Source organism: Garra rufa, chromosome 10 (genome assembly GCF_049309525.1).
Source record: "Garra rufa chromosome 10, GarRuf1.0, whole genome shotgun sequence".
Taxonomy (NCBI): Eukaryota; Metazoa; Chordata; class Actinopteri; order Cypriniformes; family Cyprinidae; genus Garra; species Garra rufa.
The window spans coordinates 7,887,692-7,896,811 of NC_133370.1; the positions used below are offsets into that span (position 1 = coordinate 7,887,692).

The 9,120-nt window shown below is 47.1% G+C and overlaps 1 pseudogene; it reads left to right on the plus strand.

Annotated features, from left to right (window-relative positions):
* The first annotated feature begins 6,338 nt into the window (after window positions 1-6,338).
* On the plus strand, window positions 6,339-7,415 carry LOC141343885 (chemokine XC receptor 1-like; annotated as a pseudogene).
* The last annotated feature ends 1,705 nt before the right edge of the window (window positions 7,416-9,120 follow it).

The following is a 9,120-nucleotide window of genomic DNA, read 5'->3' on the forward strand; positions in this document are numbered from 1 at the left end:
CTTTGAGGGTTGAGGGGGACAGCCTACGCTCCAACCCTTGCTGCAAGAAGGAAAGCACGGCTCTGATCGGGCATCTTCGGGGGTCCTCTCCATGGGAGGAACACCAATCAACGAACAGGTTCCATTTTAGGGCGTAGGCATGTCTGGTAGACTGCGCTCGCGCCGAAGTAATAGTGTCAACTACCCCTTGGGGTAGGTCACTTAGAACCTCCGCGTCCCGTCCAGGGACCAGACGTGTAGTTTCCAGAGGTCTGGACGTGGGTGCCATAGGGTGCCCCGTCTCTGAGTCAGAAGATCCTTCCTCAGAGGAATTTGCCAGGGAGGGGCTGTCGCGAGGAGCATAAGTTCGGGAAACCAGGTCCGAGTGGGCCAATAAGGGGCTACCAGAAGGACCTGCTCCTCGTCCTCCCTGATCTTGCACAGTGTCTGTGCAAGAAGGCTCACTGGGGGGAACGCATATTTGCGAAGGCCCCGCGGCCAGCTGCAAGCCAGCGCGTCCGTGCCGAGTGTTCCTTCGGTCAGGGAGAAGAAGAGCTGGCAGTGGGACGTCTCCTGGGAGGCGAACAGGTCTACCTGAGCCTCGCCGAAGCGTCTCCAAATCAGCTGGACCGACTGGGGGTGGAGTCTCCACTCTCCGGGAAGCGCAGCTCGTGAGAGCTCGTCGGCCGCACGGTTGAGCGATCCCGGAATGTGAATGGCACGAAGCGACCTCAGATGCTTTTGACTCCACAGGAGGAGATGACGGGCGAGTTGCGACATGCGACGGGAGCGTAGACCACCTTGCCCGTTGATGTACGCAACGGTCGCAATGTTGTCCGTACGGACCAGCACGTGTTTGCCACGTAGGTGCCCCTTGAGTCGGAGCAGGGCGAGACGTACTGCAAGCAACTCGAGGCAGTTGATGTGCCAGGTTAGCTGGGGGCCCGTCCAAACCCCTGAAACTGCCTGTCCGTCGTACGTGGCTCCCCAACCGGTGGTGGAGGCATCCGTGTGTATCACAGCATGCCTGGAGACCTGTTCCATGGGTACTCCAGCCCGTAGGAATGAAAGGTCTGACCACGGGATGAAGGTCTGGCGGCAAGCCGGTGTTATCTGAACCCGGTAAGAACCGCGTAGCCACGCTCTCCTCGGGACTCGGCCATGAAGCCAGTGCTGAAGCGGTCTCATATGGAGCAGCCCCAGCGGTGTAACTGCCGCTGCTGCTGCCATATGCCCCAGGAGCCTCTGAAATTGTTTCAGTGGGACCGCCATCCTGCTCTTGAACGTATCTAGGCAGTTCAACACTGACTGAGCACGTTCCTGCGTGAAGCGTGCTGTCTGGCTGACCGAGTCCAGTTTCATACCGAGAAAAGAGATCCTCTGCGTTGGAGAGAGTTTGCTCTTTTCCCAGTTGACCCGAAGACCCAACTGGCTGAGGTGTGAGAGCACCAAGTCCCTGTGTTGGCATAGTCGGTCCCGAGACTGTGCTAGGATGAGCCAGTCGTCGAGGTAGTTGAGAATGCGAACGCCCTGTTCTCTGAGGGGAACGAGGGCTGCCTCCGCGACTTTCGTGAAGACCCGGGGGGAGAGGGACAGCCCGAAGGGCAGGACTGTATACTGATATGCTCTGCCTTCGAACGCGAACCGCAGAAAGGGTCTGTGGCGCGGAAGGATTGAGACATGAAAGTACGCGTCCTTCAGGTCGATCGCTGCAAACCAATCTTGGGGACGGACACATCTGAAGATGTGCTTCTGAGTGAGCATTTTGAATGGTAGCCTGTGAAGGGCCCGTTTCAAGACGCGCAGATCCAAGATCGGTCGTAACCCGCCACTTTTCTTGGGTACTATGAAGTAGGGGCTGTAGAAGCCCGACCTCATATCGGCTGGAGGGACCGGCTGAATCGCTTCCTTCGCCAGTAAGGTTGCGATTTCTGCACGCAAGATGGGAGCATCTGCGGCCCTGACTGAGGTAAAATGAACACCTCTGAACTTGGGAGGGCGCCGGGCGAACTGAATCGCGTAGCCGAGTCTGATGGTCCTGAGGAGCCAGCAAGACGGGCTGGGAAGCTCTTTCCAGGCTCCCAGATAGTGAACAAGTGGCACCAGGGGGACCACCGACGTACCCGCGGGGGAGCAGCGATAGGGGTGCAGGGACCCCGCCCGAGCGTCTCGCTGCCGGTTCGAGACGGGGTCACAGCGTCTGTGTGTTGTGTGTGCGAGACGCTTACCTGCGCAGGAGCCGATGGTGCGTGAGTAGTCCGTCTTGCCGTGCTCTCGAACCGCCCATCGTCGCTCACTGGCGAAGGGGGGGAACGGGTTAGGCGCTGGGGTGACCCGCGCACTCCCCGTGGGCCCCCGTGGGGACCCAGAGATAGAGAAATTCGGTCGGCGGCGGGAAAAAAACAAACAAAGGATTCTCCGCCCGGCCCTCCTCCGGGGGAGGGAGTGGTGCGTTCACCATCTCCCGAAGAGCAGCTTCCTCCATCTCTGGGTCGCCCGTCTCAGGGTCTCTTGCTCTTGCGCTTCCCAGTGGTCTTTTTGGGGGCCTGGACGGGCTGGGCGGCGGCTCGACGACCGGCTCCACAGCGCCGTTGTGAAGGCTGCTGCGGTGGCTGCTGTGGAGCGGAGGCGGAAGCAGATGTGACTGATGGCCTCAGTCTGCTTCTTGGCAGCGGAGAACTGCTGGGCGAAGCTCTCCACTGCGTCGCCGAAGAGGCCGGTCTGGGACACCGGAGCGTCGAGGAACCTGGTCTTCTCAGAGTCCCTCATATCTGCCAGACACAGCCAGAGATGGCGTTCCTGGACCACCATGGTGGACATGGCACGACCCAGAGATTGCGCGGTCACCTTCGTCGCACGTAGCGTGAGGTCCGTGGCGATACGAAGTTCACGGAGAACTTCTGGGTCGTGACCACCCTCGTACAGGTCCTTCAGTGCCTGAGCCTGATGAACCTGTAGCAACGCCATAGCGTGCAAGGTGGAGCCAGCGGCGTCACAGGCCGAATAGGCACTACCGATCAGAGCCGATGAGTGCCTACAGGCCCGGGAAGGGAGCGACGGGTTATCGCCCCGCCAAGTGGAAGCGGCGCCCGGACACAGTTGCATCGCGACCGCACGCTCCACTGGCGGGACCCCCGTGTAGCCCCGCGCTGCTCCGCCATCAAGGGTGGTGAGGGAGGAGGTCCCACTTGAACAGTTTCGGGCAGTAAAAGGTGCCTTCCACGTCGAAGTGAGTTCCTCATGCACTTCCGGGAAGAAAGGTACTGGGGTGGGACGCTGAGAACCAGCGCGAGCCACCCCGAGATACCAATCGTCCAGCCGGGAGGGTTCGGGACGTGATGGGGGATTCAACTCAAGCCCTACCCTCTCGGCGGCCCGGGCAAGCATAGCCATCATTTCCAGGTGTCACGCCCGCCCGGCGTTTGCCGGGAGGAACGTTTGATCTGGGCAGCGGGACTGGAACTCCGCCCCTTTGCAGGAAGCGGAGTCTGGTCCGCAGCTCCGCGATGGTCATCCTCCCGCAATGGGGGCATGACTCATCCACGAACGCTGCCTCAGCGTGTTGAGTGCCCAGGCACGTGAGGCAGTGATCATGGCCATCGCCCGGCGCCAGGTAACGGCCGCATCCAGAAACACACGAGGAAAAAGGCATGATGTAAATGCCTCGTCTTTATAAAGACGTTCGCCCGTGGAGCTCTTTTAGAAATTCACTCTTTAAGTGGAAATCTGCTCTTTTAGTGCTGAAGCGCACAGGGGAGATGGCCGCAGCAACACAGAAGGTGGGTGGTGCAAACCAGCTGTGTGCTCCACTCGACACGGAAGACCACCGCCGCTGAAGCGCAGTGCCACCAACACAAAAGAAAAGAGACGTTTGTAGAAAACAGCTTCGATGACTTGTCTTGAAGGTAGACTGGTCCAGCTCCGAAGCGAAAGCTTGTCTATGCAATGCACCTGCTGCGCGTTATATGCTCACGCTGTGATCGGCCGCAGCTGGCTGCAATCATGCATGCCAATATTCATTGGCTCGTTTTTATACACACGAAGTAGATTGGTCTCTCTAGGCGAGATCCCAATTCGTCGGTCTCGACGAGACGTCGTAGAGACCGACTGATAGGGAACTAACCATTTGTGAGGACTAATATAAAAAACCCTACTAGACCCTACTAGAAACTAGATCTTAAAATTATACCAGTATATTATACGTTTTGTTTTGCAAATAAATAAATCCAATAAAAACTGCCTGCATCTTTGCTCTGTTAAATCTGGTTAATTGAGATTGCTTTGAGTGCTTCTTCCTGCATGCAATCAACAAAACATTTTGGCATCAATGCATTTCACATTCCCCCGGTTTTACAGACAAGGCTTAAGCCTAGTCCCAGACTAAAATGTCAGTCTGAGCTGTTTCACTTGCACTGATTGATCCTGAAATTTGTCAGTGCCCTTTTTTGTCTCAAGATGCACACCAGTAATGTTTATAAAAATTACTAATTGAATTTCCTATTTAAACTATAGCCTAATTCTAGTTTAGTCTAAGCCCTGTCTGTGAAAAAGTGAGATTTTTTTTAAATAATTAAATAAATGTAATACATTTTCACATTTATGTGTATTGTATATAGTTTTAGAACAAACGAGTCATTTAAAGTCTGTACTCATACCTTTTGCAAGAGTAGTTTAAAATGTCTATTTAAATTATAAAAATATTTAAATGAAAAAAAAGTAGCAATGCCAATTTGTTGACAATTATTAAATACTGGCATTGCTACAATTCAGCAAAATAAATATAGAAATGCTCTGCATTTAACCCATCCAAGAGCACACACACACAGTAGTGAACACACACACACCGTGAACACACACCCGGAGCAGTGGGCAGCCATTGCTGCGGCGCCCGGGGAGCAGTTGGGGGATCGGTGCCTTGCTCAAGGGACTCAACTCAGCCGTGGTATTGAGGGTGGAGAGAGTGCTGTACATTCACTCCCCCCACCTACAATCCCTGCCGGACCTGAGACTCGAACCTGCAAACTCTGGGTTACAAGTCCAACTCTCTAACCATTAGGCCACGGCTGCAAATTGATATAACATCAATTTGCCAAATAGTTTTTAAACTTCTCAGAAGTTGTTGCAATGCCAAGCCGCACATTAGATTTATTCATAATGAATTTTTTTCGTTCCCCAAATAATTGGACTCTTATTAAATTATGGTCAAATTTGCACTAAATACTGCACTATTACTGCTAGATAATATTTAAATCAAGTCAATGAAGATACAAAAGGCAAGGATGTACTGAACTTTGTGAATTTAAGAGTGAATTCTGTAGTTGCACGCTTCAAAAAAGGAGTTTGTAACAAGTAGAATTAGGTACTGCTCCTTTAAAGAAGAACACGCTCTCTTACTTCCTCATTGAAGAGGGGAGAGTTGATAGAAGGAGCGCAAGCTGTGAACATTGCATGTATGCGTGTAAAGCCTGTTTATATTTCTGTTGCTCTTAGTCTGTTTATTTCTGCTCAGTAATGCACTTGTTAGTCGAGTGGTTTTGCAAACTACGCTGATAATAAAGAACCACTGTGGAATATCAGACACATGAGTCTTTGCTTACTCTTGGCTACAGCTACTCAGACAAGCTATCCGGCCTCCCTGATTAAAGCAATACAAGTTCCTGAAGAACAAAGAAAACGCAAGCATTACATGCAAAATGATCTTAAAGACTGTGTCGTACCTGCAGCCCAACCCAATCCATATTTAATAATATATAAAGGCCAACTCAATGCGATTTGTATTCATCTTTCATGAATCAATTCCTTTTTGACTAAGGGCAAGGCCTCTCCAGATCTTGCAAATTAATTTAAGCTATAAAGGAAGAGAATATAGGACATGGGCCTATTTGTTTTGGTTTTGATGATGGGGGATCTGTGCATCATTTATTGGTGGGTTGTACTCTTTACTGATACTCTAATTAGGACAAAAACCTATATTTCTTTTTAGATTCAACACTCAGCCTGCGATCAACAAATATAGTAACATTTTCTCATGAGAATTTCATAAAGGTAAGTGATAACTTCCACTGAAATATTGCATTTTTGTTTATTATAGTATAAAATATATATTTGCATTTATGTTACGCTCTCAATATTTCTGAAATGCAAGTAAAAATAATATATGTGCAATAATTATCAATGCAGTCATTAATTATTTATCCAGTTGATTCATATTTAATATTTGAGTTATTAAGATCAGATCAGATAAATTTAAGTTACTTGCACTAATCCAGTTTTTTTTTGTAATCATATGTGAAATTTATTACAAATTTCTAAGTGAGAATTCTCTCCAATTTGTTTTCAGTGTACATTTATGCAGCAAGATGACTGAAAATTCATATGAAATGCCTGATACTACTGACTATTATGATTACGATAATCAAACAACTTATAATTTTGGAGATATCTGTTTCAAGAAAAACGCTATCCAGTTTGGGAATGCCGTCACTCCAGTCTTTTTCATCATTGTCGTTCTGTTCAGCTGTGTGGGAAACACATTGGTCTTGTGGGTCCTTGTTAAATATGAAAATCTGAAATCCCTCACCAACACATTACTGTTAAATCTGACTCTCTCTGATCTGATTTTCACCTTTGGCCTGCCCTTCTGGGGTTACTACTACATGTATGGCTGGACTCTTGGAGATCCTGCTTGCAAAGCAGTTAATTTTGTGTTCTACACGGGATATTACAGCAGCATCATCTTCTTGACGGTTTTGACCGTCCACCGCTACATGGCCGTGGTTCATCCCATGTCGGTGGTCGTGTCTAGGAAGAGCCTGCACTGCTACGCAACATCAATTGTCATCTGGATCATCAGTCTTTGTGCTGCCATCCCACAAGCCAGGTTCAACTCAGTTGTATTCAACTCTGTAGAGATATTCATGAATGCCCAAGACAATGACACTAATGTAGCCCTGCTCTGTGATTTTGATGGTGAAATTAATTGGAAAGTCATGAGTACATACATGCAAAATGTATTTTTCATTATCGCTTTTGTGATCATTGCATTTTGCTACAGTGTGATCTTGGGACGGCTGCTTCGACCAACATCTCACACCCGTAGAAAGGCAGTGAAGCTCATTCTCTTCATTGGTGTGTTTCTTCTCTTGGGATGGGGACCGTACAATGTGGCCATATTTCTGGACTCTCTGATTTCATGGGGAATTGGTCCTTTTAGTAATTGTGAGCTGAGTGAATCTATAGACTATTTCATGTACGTCTCTCGGATGGTGGCTTTCTCACACTGCTGCCTAAATCCTGTGTTTTATATTTTTATGGGGAAAAACTTCAGAAACCATCTGAGGAAAATGTTACAGACTTTCTGTAGGAAAAACACAGAGCCTCATAATTGACACAACAGGCTTATTTACTCCAACGGTTAAGAAATATCTATATATTAGCTCTCTGCAGGGTTTGAACAATATACAGTGGTGTGAAAAAGTGTTGGCCCCCTCCCTGTTTTTTTATTTTTATTTTTGCAGACATTTGCAGTTTTTAAATGAAGGGTTTTTTTTTATGATGGGAAAAAAAATCTAAACCCACATGCCCTGTTCACAATCAAGAAATCACTTAAATAGGACCTGCCTGACAAAGTGAAGTAGACCAAAAGATCCTCAAAAGCTACACATCATGTTGAGATCCAAAGACATTCAGGAACAAATGAGAAAGAAAGTAACTGAGATCTATCAGTCTGGAAAAGCTTTGGGACTCCAGCGAACCACAGTGAGAGCCATTATCCACAAATGGCGAAAACATGGAACAGTGGTGAACCTTCCCAGGAGTGGCCGGCCGACCAAAATTACCCCAAGAGCGTAGCAACGACTCATCCAAGAGGTCACAAAAGACCCCAAAACAACATCTAAAGAACTGCAGGCCTCTCTTGTCTCAGTTAAGGTCAGTGTTTATGACTCCACCTTAAGAAAGAGACTGGGCAATAATGGCCTGCATGGCAGAGTTCCAAGACGAAAACCACTGCTGAGCAAAAAGAACATAAAGAGTTTCTGATGAACAACAACAAAAAAAAGCTAGGGCATTAAATGCAAAATTACCTTAAAGACTGTCGTACCTGCAGAGGCCAACTCAATGTGATTTGTATTCAACCTTCATGATTCAATTCCTTTTTCATTAAGAGCAAGGGCTCTCCAGATCTTGCAAATTAATTTATGCTATACAGGAACAGAAAATAGAACATGGGCCTATTGGTTTTGTTTTTGAGGATGGGGGATCTGCTTATCATTTATTGGTGGGTTGTACTCTTTACTGATACTCTAATAGGAACTATAACCTATCTACAAAGTTTCATAGTTTTTGATTTAACACTCACTCAGTCTGCGATCAACAATTACAGTAACATTTTCTCATGAGAATTTCATAAAGGTAAGTGATAACAGTCAGAAAACAGAAAAATGTATTTTTTGTAAAATATTGCATTTTCGTGTATAATAGTATAAGAAATTTGAATGTTATGATCTTAATATTAATGCGCATGTGAAAAATATGTGCAATAATTATCAATGCAGTCTTTAATTATTTCTCCAGTTGAGAGTTATTAAAGAGAAGGTAATTTTTTTTGCAGTTTGTAAAGTAGCTATTCTTCAATGTAAACAGTCTGCAAAGTTGTCCATCAAAATAGTGTATGATAAAAATAAAGATATTCGCTCTATAAAGAAAGAGTTGACTCTGAATAGCCTTAACAAGTCGTCATATTTTCAGATCTTCTGCCGGTTATCAATATATGACATCAGGTAACACATTAGCATAATCCTCACCTACCTGTGAAATACGAACAGTCTGACCTGCCCACAAACACTTTCGCTAGTTAGTATGTTTACATCATTTGAAAGACCAAACAAAGTACTTTCGCTTTCGCACAGAAAAACACAACATGGCGGCAGCTGCAACAATACTACAGCAAGAATAAAAGTCTCATGTCTTTCGGTTTGAGACTTTAATCTTTGCAACTTTACAGATCCAAAGACAATGGAAAACATGAAATCGCATCATATGACTGTCACAATCGTGCAGGGATGAAGAGCCAAGGGAAATGCGAGGAAACCAGGAGTAAAACAAAACAGTAATTTATTGAAAACAAACAAACAAAAGCCA